Source organism: Lithobates pipiens, unplaced genomic scaffold (assembly GCF_037356315.1).
Source record: "Lithobates pipiens isolate NorthernLeopardFrog02 unplaced genomic scaffold, aLitPip1_a1.2 Scaffold_25, whole genome shotgun sequence".
In the NCBI taxonomy this organism is placed as follows: domain Eukaryota; kingdom Metazoa; phylum Chordata; class Amphibia; order Anura; family Ranidae; genus Lithobates; species Lithobates pipiens.
In genome coordinates this window covers 149681869-149701644 of record NW_027507787.1, presented here as the reverse complement: position 1 = coordinate 149701644, position 19776 = coordinate 149681869, and the positions used below count along the sequence as shown (strand labels likewise).

Below are 19776 nucleotides of genomic sequence, written 5' to 3'. Positions count from 1 at the left end.
CAATGGTCCCAAAAATGTGTCAAAATTGTCCGACGTGTCCACCATAATGTCACAGTACTGATAAAAATCACAGATCGCCACCATTACTAGTAAAAAAAAAAATAATAATAATAAAAATGCCATAAAACGAACCCCTATTTTGTAGACGCTATAACTTTTGTGCAAACCAATCAATAAACTCTTATTGGGATTTTTTTTACCAAAAATATGTAGAAGAATACATATTGGCCTAAACTGAGGAAAAAAATTGTGTTTTTATACATTTTGTGGGGATATTTATTATAGCAAAAAGTAAAAAATAATGTGTTTTTTTCAAAATTGACGCTTTATTTTTGTTTATAGCGCAAAAAAAAAAACGCAGAGGTGATCAAATACCACCAAAAGAAAGCTCTATTTGTGGGGAAAAAGGACTGGGTGCCACATTGCACGACCGCGCAATTGTCAGTTAAAGCGACACAGTGACGAATCGCAAAATGTGCTCTGGTCTTTGGCCAGCAAAATGGTCCGGGGCTTAAGTGGATATGAGGAAATAGTAGTGGTAAAAAAAGCACTTGTGCCCATACCTCACAACTTTTTGAGATGGGAATGAGGGACACCTATCAGTAAAAGTATGCAGGCATAGGACACACCCTTTCCACGCCCCCTTAAAGAAGAATTGTACAGAAAAACAAGATTGGTTAAACCCACAAGTGCTTTTTATACCACTACTCTTCCTTTATATTGGCTTTTGGAATTTACAAATGCAGCAATTTAGCAATCAGATGAAAGGTTTAGCGCTGGAAAACACTTTTTGATAGATAAAAAGGTGCATTTTATATACAGCTATATAGATCAGACCAAAATGAGGGACTAATGAGGGGGAAAGAGGGACATTACTCCAAATCAGGGACAGTCCCTCCAAATCAGGGACAGTTGGTAGCTATGCTTGTGGGTTTAACCAATCTTGTTTTTTGTACAATTATCCCTTAAGGGGGCGTGGCTAGGGGTGTATACTTTGCCGGCATACTTTTGTTAAAAGATGTTTAATTTTTTTTTTTTGTTAAAAGCTTGGGAGGTATGGTGATAATGGTGAACAGGACACATAGAGAGGGTGAATCTCCTTAATGGGGACAAAGGTAACAATAAAGAACTTACAGGGGTTTTAATCCCTCTACATTGTATCCTAAACAAAAAAAAATAAAAAATGTTTAGTTATACTATAAAAACACCTATTAGCTCCGGTCTGCCAGACCTGCAGGGACTGGTGGCTGTAGCTTTTAGCTGTAGGTTTTAGCAGACTTTAGCACTTTTACTTTGTTTCCAGGTCCTGGTAGCCTTAAGGGCCGGTTCACACAGCGAGGCGAGGCGAGGCGACACGGCTCGCCTCGCCTCGCTCCCGCAAGTCGCCCCCGTTCTGTACAATGGAACCGTTCTGAGAGGAGCGACTCGAGTCGCTCCGACTCAGAAAAAAGGTTCCTGTACTACTTCGGGGCGACTTCGGGGGCGACTTGCATTGACTTCTATACAGAAGTCCTCTGCAAGTCGCCGCTGAGCTCCCCGCAGGTCGCGGCGAGGTAAGTCGGAGACGCTTCGCCGCGCCTCGCTGTGTGAACCGGCCCTAAAAGCCTTTTAAAAGTTAGCAGCTACAAACACTGTAGATGCTGACTTTTAATAAAGTCACTTACCTGTCCAGGGCACCCGCGATATCCCCCCCCCCCCCCCAGGTCGATACATCCCTCGTGTCGGCGCCGCCATCCTCACTAAGGGAAACAGGCAGTGGAACCTTCACCACCCGTTTCTTACATGCAGTTCCCAGAACACAGCGCGCCCCATTCCCCAGAAGACAACGTGAGGAGGAGAAGACTGAAGATCATCACGGAATAGGAAGAGGCAGATTAGGACGATCTGCCTAGCAACAGGCATTTCTGGTACGTTAATTTTTTTTAAAAAATTTCAAATGTTTTTTAATGTATTTAAAGGGTTGTTTTTATGTATTATTTTTTTTAGGGTGGCCCTCCACTTTAAGTGCAGTCCTTCAATCGTTTATTTTTTATGCATATCAGTTCTGCTGATCTCTCTAAGCCTTTTTCAGAGGCTTCCTGTCCACAGACACTCACTCTAGTGTTGGCTGCAGATCATTGCTCTATTCCGAATTCCTGATCTATGAACCATGACTGTGTCAGCACGGCTTTTTGTAGCCTAAGGCCTGATTCGCACCTATGCAGGTTGCGGTTGGCATTTTCCAGGTGCCTTTTGCATTTTTCAATACACGTTTTTGATCCATTGAAGTCCATGAAACCAAAAACCAGAAAAAAAGTCGCTGGCCCTTTCCGTAAAATGCATAGATGTGAACTATATCCATAAAAAACCATGTTAAATGGACTGTACTGTGATATGTGAAAAAAATGCATAGGTGTGAACCAGGCCTTAAACCACGTGATAGGGTGACAACAGCAAAGTGTAACTGGGAGACAGTTGTCATCCTATAACAGGAAGTACCTAAACAAGGACCTTCATGGATGGATAACCAAGGATTAGCTTATTTAAAAGTGGACACCGACATATATTTTGGAGCGATCGGCGCACCTGCTGGAGTGTTGATACACAAAGGAAGTCCTTGTAAAGTTCAGAAAAGTTCAGAATATTTAAAAAGAAATAACAATGAATTAAAAATAAACATGAGCAAAATAAAATAAAAAAATTAAATTAGGATTAAAATAATAATAAATATTTCAATGTGTTACTCCAGCTAAACCTGTGGTGATTTCTAGGCTAGGGAGTCAGTATAGGCAGCCAGCTATTAGAGAAGAAGAGGAAGGACTGTGTGGAGATAAAAAGGAAGAAAGGAAGCAGCGCCAATCTGAGTGTAGCATTTCGGTAAAAAACAAACGTTTTTACTAAAATGCTACATTCAGTTTAAATCAGTATTTTTTTGCTAGAAAACTACTTAGAACCCCTAAACATTATTTATATATATATTTTTAGCAGAGACCCTAGAGAATTAAATGGCTGTTCTTTTATGTCACACATTGTTTTCAAATGCAACTTTATTTGGAGCAAATACACTTTAATGAATAAAAATAAATAAAAATAATATATACTCCAATTTTTTTATATAATATGAAAGATGATGTTACTCAGAGTAAATAGATACATTTTCTTCTTTCTTTAATTTTTTTTTACACTATCACTTAAAAAAAAAAAACTATTCTGATAACTTTTATTGCTTGTCACAAGCAAAGTAAACATCCCTTGTGATAGCAATAGGCAGTGACAGGTACTCTTTATGGAGGGATCCGAGGTCTAAAAAACCCCAGACCCCTCCTCTGCATGCCAAGATCGGCATTTCGAATACTATGTATTTTTTTTAAATGGCGCCGTTGGCTGCCGAGTAAACCAGAAGTGACATGGGGGGAGGTTGAGGGCTTGAGGGGAGGTTTGATTTTTTTTTTTTTTTTTTAATTCTTTATTTAATTCCTTTTTCTTTTCCTTTACAAAATAGAGTATACAAAAAAAAAAATCGAAAAACTGTACAATCGATCACAAACTCAATCTTTTCTTAATATCTTTTACCACCAAATATGCTTAACATTTCTTCTCCCGCCATCCCACCCCCCCCCCCCCCCCTCCCTTCCTTGCAGTAGGTTCAGAGTTGTATCCACCATCACCAACCCTATGTATATCTATCCCGGCTTTATTTTATAATTTCCTCTACATACCTCCAAGAATTTTTGAATTCTTTCCAAGATACCCATTTGCCCGTACGCCCTTCTCCGGATACAATTTCCTCCTCCTCTTCCACTGGGCACTCCATGGTCTGTATTTCATTTACCCGGAGTATCCAGTCCCGTATTTTATGGCTATCCGGCTCCCGCCATTTTTTTGGAATTAGACTTTTAGCGGCACTGAGCAGTGTGGGGATTATAGAGGACTTATATTGCCTCACCGAGCCTTCGGTCCCGTGAAACAAAACAGTCCATGGATCCTCAATTATGTGTTTATTCGTTACAACCTTTATTAACTCCAACACCTCCTTCCAATATTTTTTAATAATCGGGCAATCCCACCAGATCTGAGCCATAGTTCCTGTTATCTTACACCCCCGCCAACACTCTGGGGATTGTGCAACTACATATCTACTCACTTTGTCTGGGGTCGCGTACCACCTTGCAAGACACTTATAGTTCAACTCTATCATCTTATTATCTACCGTCGCGCTATGAGTTAATTTCATTATTTTCTCCATGGTCTGAGTGCTGCAACGAGTCCCCAACTCTCTTTCCCATTTTTTAATATAGGGCGGGCCCTCCAGTCCTTCCCCCCCTAATAGAATTTTATAAATTCGAGCTATATTATTTTTTGATTTGTCTCTCAGACAAAGCCGCTCAAAAGGCCTATATTCTTCCTCACTCCGAATTGGATGGGGAAATTTTGTAATAAAGTGGCTTAACTGAAGATACCTCCAGGCATCAATCCGCATAAGTTCCCTGTCCTTCCTAAGTGCTTCAAACGTGTTAATTTTACCTCTGTAAATAATATCTTTTACTTGTGCATTACTTTTTATTATCCAATTACCCCCCACCTCCTGTTTCCCAGGTATAAAATAGTCGTTGTCTTTTAAATAAATCAAAGGTGAGTTGTAACTCCATTTATTATGTGCGTGAATTCGATCCCATAACTTAAGTGCATTACGTGTTATTTCATGTGTGTTTACTCCTACAGACCTATACTGGGGGGGATTCCAAATTATCCGTCCTAACTGTGCTTGGCTCATCGCCTTTTCTACACTTACCCACCTTTTATTATTTGCCTCTTTCCCCCATTCCACCACTCGTGTAAGAACCACCGCATTGTAGTATTTTTTAAAATCCGGGACTGCAAGGCCCCCCTTTTTTTTTTCCCTGCTCAGAACCGCATAAGCAATTCTTGGTTTTTTATGTTGCCAAATATACCTTGAGATTAGCCCTTTTAATGTCCTGAAGAAAGCTAGGGGGAGAGAAATGGGCAGCATTTGAAACTTATATAGAATCTTTGGGGCCAGAACCATTTTGACCGCGTTGATTCGCCCAAACCAGGAGAGGTGGCATGTTGAAAATTTTTTTATTTCTCTCTTAATTTCCTCTAGTAATGGAATATAATTGTTAACATAGATTTTCTTAATAGTATCGGAGAGGAGAACTCCCAAATATTTAATCTCCTTTCGCCAAGGAAACCGGAATTCCTCGATGAGTCTTGCCTTTTCCTTTCCCTTGATATTAATATTTAGAACTTCGGACTTGTTGATTTTTAAATTCGAGATTTCCCCGTATTTTTCCAACAACCTCAGCAAGTTCGGAATCTTGATCCTTGGGTTGGAGATGTAGAACAGCACATCGTCCGCATATGCTGCGAGTTTGTGCTCTTCCTCACCCACTTTAATCCCTTTTATGTCTGGGTTATCTCGGATGGAGGCCAATAACGGTTACAAAAAGAAGGGGTGACAAAGGGCACCCCTGTCTTGTTCCATTCTCCATTTGAAATTGGGAGGATGACATCCCATTCACTTTTACAGATGCCTGAGGATGATTGTATAACACCTTGATCCATTGGGTCATTCTTGGTCCAAGGCCCAACACTTCCAGCGTTTCAAACATGAGTCCCCAGTCTACCCTGTCGAATGCCTTCTCCGCATCTATGGACAGGAATAGTCCTGGGGACCCACTCATTTTTAAGGCCTGTAGCAGGAGCAACGAACGCACTCCGTTGTCCCTACCTTCTCTCTCAGGGATGAATCCGACTTGGTCCGGATGAACCAGTTCGGTCATCCTTTCCTTCAGCCTAGATGCTAAGACCTTGGCGAATAGTTTGGTATCCGCGTTTAATAAGGCAATCGGTCTGTAACTAGAACAAAGCGTGCTATCCTTCCCTTCCTTTAGCAGCACCGTGATTGAGGCCCGCAAGGCCTCCCCTTCCATCCCAAAATCTCTGCCCAGGCCGTTCATGTACTTGCAGAGCTTAGGGACCAAGATCTCTTTATATTTTTTCAAATACGAGATCGTGAATCCGTCTGGTCCCGGACTTTTGCCGGAGGCGGTTTCTTTCAGAGCCTTAAAGATCTCTTCTTCTGTAATGGGTCTGTCTAAGTCACTTCTATCACTCTCTGCTAAACTCGGTAGTTTCACTTTATTCAGGAATTCTTTAATTTTGTCTTTTTTTCTAAAATCTTTTGCCCCTTTTTGTCCTAAATTATACAGTGCTTCATAGTATTGCTTAAACACCTCGGCTATCTCCCTGGTAGTATGGATCATCTTCCCGTTCTTGTCTTGTATTTTATCAATAAAATTAATCCCTCTCTTCCTTTTCAGCTGTCTTGCTAGATGACTACTTATTTTATTTCCCAAATAGTATCTCTCTCTAGTTCTCCTGTCCAATGTCCTCTTTGATTCCTGTTCCATCATATCTTTAAGTTCGTCCCTCTTAATCACCAATAAATGGAGATATTCCTGCTGTTGCCGCCTTAATTTTTTATGGGCCTGTTCTAATTTATATACCTCTTCTCTTAAGTTTTCTATTTTCTCAAGTCTTTCCTTTTTTTTTTCTTGTGCCCATGGAGATGAGGATGCCCCTAGGGAGGTTTGATTTTGATGTATTTTGTAAACATTTTGTAAACAAAAGAAATACCTTAATAAAGAAATAAAGTAAAAAAACAAAAAAAAACAAAAACAAATTATTAATAATAGTAATAATAATGAATAATAATAATAATAATACAAAGTTATTATTATTTATTATCATTAATTAGTTATGTTCTATTCGTTTAGATGAGGCATTCGTTATTTCGCATAATTCGTAGATTCGGATAAATTTGTATTCATTACGTTCACTAACAGCCAAATTTGAAAGTAAATTCCAATACCTATAATTTAATAGTTAGTAATAGTTATTATTAGTTCGTTATTATTTCAGATTTTCGAATTTTCTGGTTTTTGAATTTTCATTCTTTAGAATATTTGGATTTTCAAATTGACGAATTTTCGATGTTCGGATTTTCGAATTTTTTGGAATTTTGAAAAAATTTGTAAAACAGGTTTTCGATAATTTTAATATTTCCGAATTAACTAATTTGTAAAATTTCATTGAAAAACGATTTTGGAGTAAAATGAATTACACATGTTTAGTTCCCACCCTATTAGATTGTAAACTCACAGTAGCAGGGCCCTCCTAACCCTCTTGTATTGAATTGTATTGTCTACCTTTATATTGTAAAGCGATGCGCAAACTGTTGGCACCATATAAACCCTGTATAATAATAAGATTGAAGTGTTTCAAATTTGAACTGTCCCAAAGCCACAGAGCAATCAATGGTGTTTACATATGTACAGAGTCATGTCATATGGACAAATTGTATAAGATTAGCCATAAGAAAAAAAAGGATTTGCGCACAGAGATGGCGGCATGGGCTTGCTGCTCCCGTCCTGTCCCGGGGCTGTCAGGTGAAATGTCCTCCTGGTGTAATGGGTTTAAGATGCCCCCCCATAGCGGTCTCCAAGTACAGAGCTACGACTAAGAACATTAAAAATCATGACAGTTACAGATGACGGTATTTGGTCTGATCAGGCGCAGGTGGGGACCCAGATGTGAAGACGCCGAGTGAAATGTTTCCATGTTAATAATTCATCTTCCATCCACTAATCATAACAAATGATGTGAGTGGTCGATGCCTATACTGTACGAAGGCGAGAAATCACAGCTGTGGTTCACTTGGAGAGCAAAAATTTAAGGGGGGAACCCCTAAGGCAACGCCGCGGCTGATATGGAAATCAATTACCTCTGCACGTGGTTTTTGAATGTATTTAGAAGAAAATAATTTTAAAATAAAGGTAAAGATTAGAAAACAGAGAAATTAACATGTACAGAGATCCTCAGACATGGCAAATGCACAAAACATCTGATCTTGATCAAATGGAAGGCTTTGAGGCCTCATGTACACTGCAGCTGCTAAACTCACTGCTCCTGAACTCTCCTCTATGTTATCTTATCAGTACATGTACATTCAGTCATTTATAGTGGTTTAGAAGCACTTGAGTTTAGTGGCTTTTTTGAAAGCAGGATGGATGTAGAAGGATGGATGGAGAGGGATGGATGGAGAGGGATGGATGGAGAGAGAGGAATGGATGGATGAATGGATGGAGAGAGAGGGATGGATGGATGAATGGATGGAGAGAGGGGTGGATGGATAGAGAGGGATAGATGAATGGATGGATGGATGGAGATGTATGGAGATGGATGGATGGAGAGAGATAGATGGATGGAGAGGGGTGGATGGATGAATGGATGGAGAGAGAGGGATGGATGGAGAGGGATAGATGTATGGGTAGAGAGGGATGGATGAAGAGGGATAGATGGATGGAGAGAGAGAGATGGATAAATGTATAGAGAGGAATGGATGGAGAGCAAGGGGTGAATGGATAGATGGATGGATGGAGAGAGAGAGGTGAATAGATAGATGGATGGATGCAAAGAGAGGGATGGATGGATAGATGGAGAGAGAGGGATGGATGGATGGATGGAGAGAGAGGGATGGATGTATGGATGAATGAAGAGGGATGGAGCAATGGATGGATGGAGAGAGAGGGATGGATGGATGAATGGATGGAGAGAGAGGATTTTTTTTTTACAATGTTGGCAACTATGCATCATATGACATCACAGGTGACATCACTGAGCACAAGGAATGTGTGCAGTGAAAGATTATCTCACATTTGCTTAGAAGGCTCAGCGCTAAGTATAACTTTTCTTGCAGGGGCAGAAGATGGGAGCTGGCTACAAGTGAGACCATGGGCCCTGGTGCTCTACCAATGCTCTAGGCCTGCCCCCTACTTTCATTTCATTGGGAATCATGATACATAACCACCCACAAGGGAAACCAGCGAGGAACCTTTTCAAAGGAGATCCCAAGGAAGTCAAGCAGCTGTGATCCAACCTGGATACATTTTCCAACCCTTCACTGCTTTTTGACAAAGTCTTGGCTTCAGATATACTTTAATGCCACCTTAGGGCGGTGAGAACATGCCAGGCATCTGTGTTGGCACCCAGGGAATGGAGAAGTCGCAAACACGTCAGGTACCAGGTTATTGATGAAAGGCATTAGTGTTCAGGTAGCCATTTCCAGCATGTCTATTGCTGGTGGGGAGTAGTTATCACCCCGGGCAATTCTGTTCCCAGCTGGACAGAAGAAGCAAGTATTGTATTGGGCAGTTTCTTGTTCCTGGGATTTACAATGCTGGAAACAGTCCTGAACACAGAGAACAATGCTGGCAGGAGACATTCATTTGCTCTGGATGGCCTTTTTGGATATCTGCAATGTCTTCATATTATGTACATTGTAGCTTTATGTCATCTGATGGAATTGTGTCTTCCTAAAGGGAACCGGGACTGGAAAACTGTTTTTGAACATTCATTTGCTTTTTTTCCCCAACTCCAGACCAAAAAAAAGTAAATTCATCACTCCCACCCTTCTCCTTTGTAGTCTCTGTATTTTAAACCTCAAAAACCCATAAAGACTTACCGTAATCCACTTTAATGTAATATCCGGTGCACCTCTACCTGTAGTAGTGGGGTCTTAAGCTGTAATCCATGCTCTTCACTAAGGATGAGCTGACAGGCAGTGAGGTGGCATTACTGTTGCTTCCTAACCGCCTGTTTTAAACTCTACAAACCTGCCCAGTAGGGATTAATCGTGCCTTTGCAGCTTAAGGGGGGGATAGTTTAAAGGTTAAAATGCAGCAATGCCTGGCCTGGCTATATCCCAATCCCAATGCAGATAAATGTATGATGACATTTCTACACAAAACTTTTTCTACTGCAAGATACTTAATAGCATGTGTCTGGATATAAGATCTGACTCCTTCCTTCCATGCTTAGCTTGTGAAAATAAACACCACCCTAACCATATAAAAAGCTCAACTACATTCATAGAGGTTGTCTGTCTAAATATAACAACATTTAGGACCTCTGGTTGCAACATCCTGGTATATGCAGGTATCTTATACTTAAGCCTTTTTAGACCTTGAGTCATGCCACATATCCACTTAACTAATTTGACCAACGACAGTGGATTTTACGTAGATTGATGCCTGGTTACTTCAGTTTCAATATAGCTCATCCTCTCCTTTGCCCATTCAATGGAATGCCCACTCATTGTTATTTAATTTCGATTCTTATGTGCACTGCCTCGTGAATGTGACCAATGATGTATTTTGTCAAATTGCACTGTCACAGATTGTTTGGTTCTACTTTTGTATATCATACTATGCTGATGTAGCAACCTCCTTGCTAGGCTGCTAGTTAGGCTAGGTAATTCAGCCCTGTAGCTCTCCTGTAATCAATTGAGCAGTTTATGATTAATTTGGGCTGTTTGGGGTCTCACTGGTTGCAGATTTGACTGCTTCCCCCTGTTTTCTGGAGGATTCTGGAATGCAGTGGTCTGGGAGAATAAAATAAGCAGCCTGAATATTTATGAGCTCTCAGACAATCCCAGCTGAGGGTGCCCAGTAGGTGACTAGGGAGCACATACATATCCTGAGGCTTGGCACAGTGAGGTTCTTGGCAGAAGGAGAAGTTCCCAGCCTGTCCTCCTACACTTGTTCATCGAGGTCCCAGCTACGTTTAAGTTGGGGGGCCTGCTCTATTGTTCATAGAGGTCCCAGCTGTGTTAGAGCAGGGGGGGCCATTCTACTGAACCGTACTGGGGGGGGGGGGGGTTCACTGAGGATCTGGTCTGGAGTTTTCACAGGAGAAATGACTGGCTGCTATTGGAAGTAGGCATCCAACTATCCAGGGACATTTGTGAGTACAGACCTATGTGAGAGATCCTAGTAACTGCCTGCTGCTACTATCCCTTTTGAGTCAGTACTAGCTCTTACTCAAACTTTGGAATTTCCTATGGTGTCCCAGTGTAGCTCAGTCCCCTAGTTGCTGCTGCAAAGGCTATGCTAAGAAGCTTTAAGAAGTTTGAAAAGTGTTCTTGTGTCACAGTCTTCCCTATACCCTGTCCAAGTTCAATCTTAATCATGCATCAGAAAGAATACCCATAGACTGTTCACTGAGCCAGAAGGCAGACTGAGACTGTGTGCTTGGTTGGTAATACACTAGTTTGGGAATAGAACCTTGGTACTACTCAGCGAGTCCCTTAAAAAATAATCACTATGCTCATACTTCAATAAAACATGCTTTTTTTTTTTTTTACCAAAAAAAGTTAGAATGTGTCTCAACTACACTGGATAGACATGTCGCTTCCTAGCGTGAAGGAATGGTTTACCTGTTTGAACAAACTGGAGGGAATGGAGGAGCTGAGCCTGACAGTCCAAGATAGGATCTCTTCGTTCACCACAACTTGGGAGTGCTGGTTACATTATAAAGCCACAGGCGCCTATAATAAAATTACCGGTATGTCCTTGATCTAGGTAGATCACAGAGCATAGTTCCTTCTGGCATTCCCCTTGACCTCAATTCTGTTTTTTTTGTTTTGTTTTTTTACGAAATGTATCGTCATTGTCCCATCTGGGCACACAGCTGATGGATTGCGGTACTATTTATGGATAGTTGGGCCTGGCGGGGGGGGGACCTTCGTCCCCTGATGCGTGTTGGTGCTCGGCCAAGCGTGATGATCCCTTTTCACTCACTTTTTTCTTTCCTACTTTTAGATTCTCCCTTTTCCATTTTCTTTCTCCTATCTTCCTTTTTTTTTTTCATTTTTCCCTTTTCTCTGTGAGCTTGCAGCAGTTTCTCCAAGATTGGATTTTTGTACACTGTTCTTACTGACATCAGGGCCTCCTACGTATTATTTTGAGATTGAGATCTCACCCTTGAATATTTAGTCATTTTATGTCACCATGTTCCTGTTTTTGCATTTGCTTTTTCTTTTGTATTAACTTTGTTTTGTTAAAACTTATGCTACACTGTGGGTACGACCCTATATTTTTGGTTGATCTTACTAGACAGGTGACGACCCATAGGTTGAGGACTTTCATACCTGTGCCAGTACCTCCAAGGAGTCCTGGATTTTTGTTATTTTTGTCCTTTTGTTTTTATTTTTTGTACTTATTTTCTAATAAAAATATTATGGGAAAAAAAATGTTTCTCAACTTCATGTTTTTACTGTAAGGTGTGAAGAATTGCTTCAGGATTAGGGATGCACTCAGGTCGGTGTGCCTGCTCTGTGTGGCACACATACAAGAGTCGGGGCTGCTTATGATTGGCTTTGTGCAGTGAAAGCTCCCTGGCGGGATAACTCAGATGGGTTCAGACTAGGATCAGTCTGGACAGGTCTGGGCTCATCCCTAAGCAGCATGTGCCATGTGCTGAGGGCCCTGGAAACAACTGTGAATGACCCCCTACCCACTGAAATGCACATCAGACTAATATCAGCTCATTGGTAGGCTCGGTGTGGGTAAAATGCTCCAGGATTTTACCCGTAAAAAAGGACATAAACTACAGTGCCCGGGTGAGCTACAATAGAAACGTGTGCAGAGAAAAAAACTGTGAAAACTGCTGTTATTGAAAATGCTAATTGTATGGTTGTCACAGCACTTCCTGATCCGGAGAAAGCATGCTGTCATTAATCTGTAATCTTGTTTCATAATCAGTGGCTTAGAGAAGGGGTCTATTTAACCACTGGCTTATTGGGCACTTAAATCCCCCTCCTGCCCAGACCAATTTTCAGCTTTTAGCTCTGTCACTCTTTGAACGACAATTGCGCGGTCATACAACACTGTACCCAGATTACATTTTTCTAATTTCTTTCCCCACAAATAGAGATTTCTTTTTGGGGGTGTTTGATCACCTCTGGGTTTTTTATTTTTTGTTAAAGAAAATTAAAAAATAAAAAGACAAAACCGTTTTATATTTTGTTATTAAATTTTGCAAACAGGTAATTTTTCTCCTTCATTGATGTACGCTGATGAGGCAGCACTGATGGGCACTGATAGGCTTAACTGAGGGGCACCGATAGGCTGCATTAATGGGCACTGATAAGGCGGCACTGATAAGGCGGCACATGTGGGCACTGATAGGTGACTATAGTGGGCACTGAGAGGTGGCACTGATGGGCGGCACTAAAGGGCATTGATAGGTGGCAATGAAGGGCACTAATAGGTGGCATTGATAGGTGGCACTGATGGGCACTGATGGGTGGCAGTGATGGGCACTGGTATGTGACAATAATAGTCAACTCTGCTTGGTGGCACTGATGAGGCACCGTTTGGCACCACTGATGGGCATTGATAGATGGCACTGATTGCTGGCACTGTTATGCACTGGTGGACACTGATTTGTGGCACTGTGGGCTCTGGCAGGTGGCACTGGCAGGCGGCACTGGTGGGCAGAGATGAGATGGCTGTGCATCTTCCTCTTTGGGACTGATGTCTCTTGCACAGAACCTTTATGTGCTGTCAGCGTAAGGAGAAAAAGAAAAGATTACCGGTCTTCTGTTTACATCACGTGATCAGCTGTAATTGGCTGATAGCTGATCATGTGGTAAGGGCCTCTTACTCCAATCTGTGATTACCCAAGTCTCATTGACTCAGTGATCACAGCGGGCGCCGCGTTTGCCCTGCATGGAGCGCTCAGGGAGAGTGCAAAGGGGAGGACGTCTATTGACGGCTTCTTGGAAAAATAAATCCGTTCTGTAGCCATCATTCGGCTATTGTGTGGATCTGAAGGGATTAAACAAGGGGCCAGTTGACTGTCCTTCAGACTTTAGGAGGGCCAGACTGTGGCCAGTGGGAGTAGAAAATGTTTTGGTGTCAGGAGTAAACAACACCACAAATTTAGTAGGAGGAATAGTGCCCCATTGTTGGTTTAAGTGGGAGTAATAGTGCCCTATTGTTGGTGTCAGTGGGAGGAATAGTGCCCCATTGTTGGTGTCAGTGGGAGGAATAGTGCCCCATTTTTGATGTCAGTGGGAGGAATAGAGCCCTGTTGTCGGTGTAAGTGGGAGGAATAGTGCCCTATCAATGGTGTCAGTGATGCCGCGTACACACGATCAGACTATCCGGTGGACTTAGTCTGGCGGACAACCCACCGGACTTTGCAGTGGAGGTCCATCTGACTTTCTGAATGAGGGGACTTGCCCACAAACGCCCGGACTTTTCTGGCAGACTAGGTCCTCCATCGACGAGATTGACATCCTCGCTAGCCCTGTCGCCTGGTATGGATTTAAAGGGGAACCCCCACGCCAAACAAACGGCGTGGGGGTCCCCCCAAAGTCCAAAGCAGACCTTTATCCGAGCATGCAGCCTGGCCGGTCAGGAAAGGGGGTGGGGACGAGCGAGCGCCCCCCCCCCTCCTGAGCCATACCAGGCCACGTGCCCTCAACATGGGGGTGCTTTGGGCGGACTCCCCATCCCAAAACACCTTGTCCCCATGTTGATGAGGACAAGCGCCTCTTCCCGACAACCCTGGTAGTTGGTTGTCAGGGTCTGCAGGCGGGGGGGCTTATCAGAATCCGGGAGCCCCGGAGAGAAGAAGAAGAACGCAGTGGTAGCGACAGCAACAAGACCGGGCCAATGCTAGTAAAAGAGCTGGAAGAAGAAAGTGGAGGCCCGGCAAGAAGAACCGAAGAGCGGGACAAGATCCCTGAAGAGCGGGACAAGACCCCCAAAGTCGAAAGAAGACCCCCGGCGGTGATGAAGGAAAAGGGCTAGCAAAAGAGCAGAAGATAGCGGAGGAGTCCAGTGAGAAGACCCCCAAAAAAGGAAGAAGACCCCTGGAGCTGTCTAATAAAGACCCCTGGAGCTGTCTAATAAAGTATTTTAAAAACCTATGTTGTGTTTTTTTTATGTACACTTTTTTCCCAGGTAAATGGGTAGGGGTACATCGTACCCCGTGCTCATTCACATGGGGTGGGGGGGCTAGAATCTGGGGGCCCCCTTATTAAAGGGGGCTCCCGTATTCTGATAAGCCCCCCACCCGCAGACCCCGACAACCAACAGCCAAGGTTGTCGGGAAGAGGCCCTTGTCCTCATCAACATGGGGACAAGGTGCTTTAGGGTGGGGGGTCCCCCTTCTCCAAAGCACCCCCCTTGTTGAGGGCACGTGGCCTGGTACGGCTCAGGAGGGGGGGGGGGGCGCTCGCTCATCCCCACCATGTTTCCTGACCGGCCGGGCTGCGTGCTCGGATAAGGGTCTGCTATGGACTTCGGGGGGCCCCACGCCATTTTTTTCCCCTTTAAGTCCATACCGGGTGACGGGGCTCGCGAGGTGTCAATCTCTCCGATGGAGGCGGCGATATTAACTTCCTTCACTAGTTCCGTCTACCTGGAGTCATGTTCAAAATTAACAGAATTTTCTCCGTGTGTGGGCAAGTCCGTTCATTTCAAAAGTCCGGCAGACTAGCACACAGACGGGCGGATTGTCCGCTGGACTGCCAAGTCCAGCAGACAATTTTGAGCCAAGACTTCTTTCCAAGTCCGCCGGATCGTCTGATTGTGTGTACGCGGCATGAGAGGAATAGTGCCCCATTGTTGGTATCAGTGGCAGGAATTATGCTCCTATTGGTGGTGTCAGTGGGAAGAATAGTGCCCCATTGTTGGTGTCAGGTTGAAGGAATAGTGCCCCATCATTGGTGCCTGTGAGAGGAATTGTGCCCGATCGTTGGTATAAATAATGCCCCATCGTTGGTGTCAGTGGCAAGAATAGAGCCCCATTGTTTGTGTTAGTGGCAAGAATAGTACCCCATTGTTGGTGTCAATGGCAAGAATAGTACCCCATTGATGGTTACATAGTTACACAGTTAGTCAGGTTGAAAAAAGACACAAGTCCATCCAGTTCAACCATAAATAAATAAATAAAATAAAAAATATCATACAATCCCATATACCCAATCCTATACCAACAGTTAATTCAGAGGAAGGCAAAAAAAAAACAGAAAAGAAGGATCCAATTTGCTACAGCAGGGGGAAAAATTCCTTACTGATCCCAGAGAGGCAAACGGATTTTCCCTGGATCGATGTTACCTATAAATGTTAGTACCCAGTTATATTATGTACATTTAGGAAAGAATCCAGGCCTTTCTTAAAGCAATCTACTGAGCTGGCCAGAACCACCTCTGGAGGGAGTCTATTCCACATTTTCACAGCTCTTACTGTGAAGAAACCTTTCCGTATTTGGAGGTGAAATCTCTTTTCCTCTAGACATAAAGAGTGCCCCTTTGTCCTGAGCGTTGACCGTAAAGTGAATAACAACACCAAGTTCACTATATGGACCCCTTATATATTTATACATGGTGATCATATCCCCCCTTAAGCTCTTCTCAAGAGTGAATAAATTCAGTTCCTCTAATCTTTCCTCATAGCTGAGCTCCTCCATGCCTCTTATCAGTTTGGTTGCCCTTATCTGCACTTTCTCCAGTTCCCCAATATTCTTTTTGAGAACTGGTGCCCAAAACTAAACTGCATATTCCAGATGAGGTCTTACTAATGATTTGAACAGGGGCAAAATGATATCTCTCTCTCTAGAGTCCATACCTCTCTTAATACAAGAAAGGACTTTGCTCGCTTTGGAAACCGCAGCTTGGTATTGCATGCTATTATTGAGCTTATGATCTACCAAAACCCCCAGATCCTTCTCCACCATTGATTCTCCCAGTTGCACTCCCCTAAGTATGTATGATGCATACATCTTCTTAGCTCCCAAGTGCATAACTTTACATTTATCAACATTAAACCTCATCTGCATAGTAGCCCAATTAGACAGTGCATTGAGGTTGGCTTGTAAATTAGAGAAATGCTGTAAGGACATTATTCCACTGCATAGCATGGTGTCATCTGCAAAGACAGAAATTTTACTTTTAATCCCAGACCCTATATCATTTATAAAGGTATTAAAAAGTAAGGGTCCCCACACTGAACCTTGGGGTACACCACTGATAACCTTAGATCATTCAGAGTAAGATTCATGGGGTGATGGTGTCAGTGGCAAGAATAGTGCCCCGTTGATTGTGCCAGTAGGTGGAATAATGCCCCAAGGGCCAGATAAAGGCTAGCAAGATGCTGCATCCAGCCCCTGGGTCCCAGTTTGGAGACCACTGGTTTAGAGCATCATTATGACAACCAGAGACATAGCATTTTGAGAACAAGGTCATTTATGGTAGTCAAAGTACTTTCAGAAATCATTGATATCACTGATGGTCCATTCTAAAGGGTCTCTCACACTTGTGGGTGGATGGGGAAGGGGTGGGGGCAATGTCTGTTCTCTATCCTGGAAGTAACAAATTCTAATGCAGTTGAGGCTAATAATGCATTGCCTGTTCTAAACAGCAATCAGGTTGAATCAGCAGTAATTAATGAGCTGTCTCTCTGCTCCAATCTGTATATTAATCACACCTAATGGCTAATCTTTACATCATAACATTCTATTCTGGGGAAAACCTTTAAAGGAGACACTTCCAGAAAGAAAAATGGAGCTGCCATTTTCAAAAATACTAAACCCCTGGCTGTCATGCTGACCCTTTGGCATTGATAGATTGACTCCCTTGTCCAGATGTAGCGCTTACCCCTAAAAGGACCCACTTAGTAGTCCCAAGGTTCTTTTCCCAAACCAGTGTATTAGCAGCCAAGCACACAGTCTCGGTCTCTCTTCTGGCTCAGTGAACAGTCTAGAGGTATACTTTTTTTAATGCTTTATTTTAGCCTACATTTGGAAGGCGTGCAGGATAACTGCTGTGATACTTCAGTAACATAAAGTAGTAACCTGAGGACACTTTTTTCCTTCTGAAAGCTTCCCAGCAGAAACCTTGCAGTAGCAAATAATGGACTGAAGTATGCAGGGACACCATAAGAAATGCCCACTTTTAGGCACAGGTTGATGCTGGTACAAGGGGGATTGCAGATTGGTCACCAAGATCTCACACATGCTCTGTACTCACAAATGTCCTTGGATATTTGGATGCTTCTTTCTAATATCAACTAGACACGTATCCTATGAGGTCTCCAGACCATATTCACAGAAAATCCCTTAGTCAACTCCAGCAAAGTTCAGTAGAACAGGCTCCCCAGCTTCATACAGCTGGGACCTCGATGAACAAATAAAAAAAGCATGGCTGGACTGAACTTCTCCTCTTGGATAAGAACCCTGCTGTTCCAAGCCCCAGGCTATTTATGCACTCCCCAGCCACCTACTTGACACATTCCCCCCAGGGATTGTCTGGGACCTCATAAACAGCCAGGCTGCCTATTTGACTCTCCCAGCCCACTGAATTTCAGAATCCTCCAAAAGACAGGCGGAAGCAGTCAAATTTGCAACCAGTGAGAAACAGAACAGCCCAAATTAATCACAAGCTGCTTAACTGGTTACAGGACAGCCAAATAACTAAATTTAAAGGACCTAGCTAGCAGCCTAAAGAGGGTGCTACACAAATAAGGAAGGATTTATGTATTTTTGTTCAATATAATTGATCAGTGTACAGGTTTCTGGGTCTGTGACTCAAAACAAATATCAGCCAGAAGTATTTTTCAAAAGGTCAGCAATGGCACCCTTCATATTTCTACCAGTAAAGATTACTCCACTTTGTACCAAGAAAGGAGACCTTTATATCAATATTCAAATTTAAAGAGCAACTAACTTTACAAATGTGCGTGTACAAATTCATGCCATCACAGTTTACAGCAACAGTCAAATTCTCCTCCTTCAAAAGCCATTCTTGAGCTCCAGCCGGTGGCTTTGCCTAGGCTGAGATGATGTCATTAGTCAGGAAGGGTAGTGAGGGGAGATCTCTCAAATGGAACACAGATAACAAGGGTATACCCGCCATAATGTATCCAAAATGAAAAAAATATATATATTTGATTCTTCTTCAATGACTCTGCTTTTTCTTTTTGTTGGACAAACACAAAGACTGCAAATATCACAGGTGGAAATTTATGAAGGGTGAATTATTTGCTTTGCCTTATGTAACCAACAATACTTCAGGAAGTGTCACTGCCATCACAAGTATACACAAATTTGTGCTGCTGGCAATAACACACATGACTGTCACTCTGGGTACTGTACTGTATATACACGTCATAGGACTTTTCCACAGCCGCTGGCTTAATCTGTTTATTAAGGTCATAATGGGAGTAATAGAGAATTTTACAGGGGGAGGTTATTTTTAATGAAACATGATTTAGCACTGCTAATAGATTGGTAAAAGCAGTGGAAACTGCAGTTCAATGTTTTTAAATGCAAAATGATGTACATAGGGAAAAATAATCCTCTTACAGAGTACAAAACTGGGTGTATATTGATGGCGAGAACTACATAGGAAACAGATTTGGAGGTGTTTGGTCTCCAACATGGATCTCCAGCAGGTGGAAGGTGGTCCCGATTGCTCTATATAGATCATTATATGACTTGGAGGATCACCATCAGAAGAAAGGAGGTCCCAATTCCTCTATATAGATCTTTAGTTATCAGTAGAGGGATCACCAGCAGTCACTCCTTGGCCTTTTGGCTAAGATCAATGTAGTGTTTGTTCTTATCAATGTCCAGTAGGGGTGCTATGCTGTTGTTCCAGATTGGATAGAGCTGGTATGAAGGGGGCTCTGAAGGCTAGTACCAGCTGGAATGGAAACCAGGGCACTCGCAGGCTGTCGGGGCACGGGAGTAATTCCCCAGGAAAAACTGGATGGTCCTCCTGATTTGAGTGGATCTACCTTGTCTGGCCATGGGCTGAGAAGGCAGAGAGTCTTCAGCGTCTGTGGCCCCTGGAAGTGGTCACCCTAGGGGTGCTCTTTGTAACACTTGAGTGTGGGATCCCACTTTGTGAACAGGCACATG

The 19776-nt window shown here is 42.8% G+C and overlaps 1 long non-coding RNA gene across 1 annotated transcript; it reads left to right on the top strand.

Moving 5' to 3' along the window:
- Positions 1–1786: 1786 nt before the first annotated feature.
- On the top strand, positions 1787–9476 carry LOC143929946 (uncharacterized). Its single transcript, XR_013262662.1, has 2 exons — positions 1787–1907; positions 8762–9476. It is a non-coding gene; the product is annotated as an uncharacterized LOC143929946 (long non-coding RNA).
- The last annotated feature ends 10300 nt before the right edge of the window (positions 9477–19776 follow it).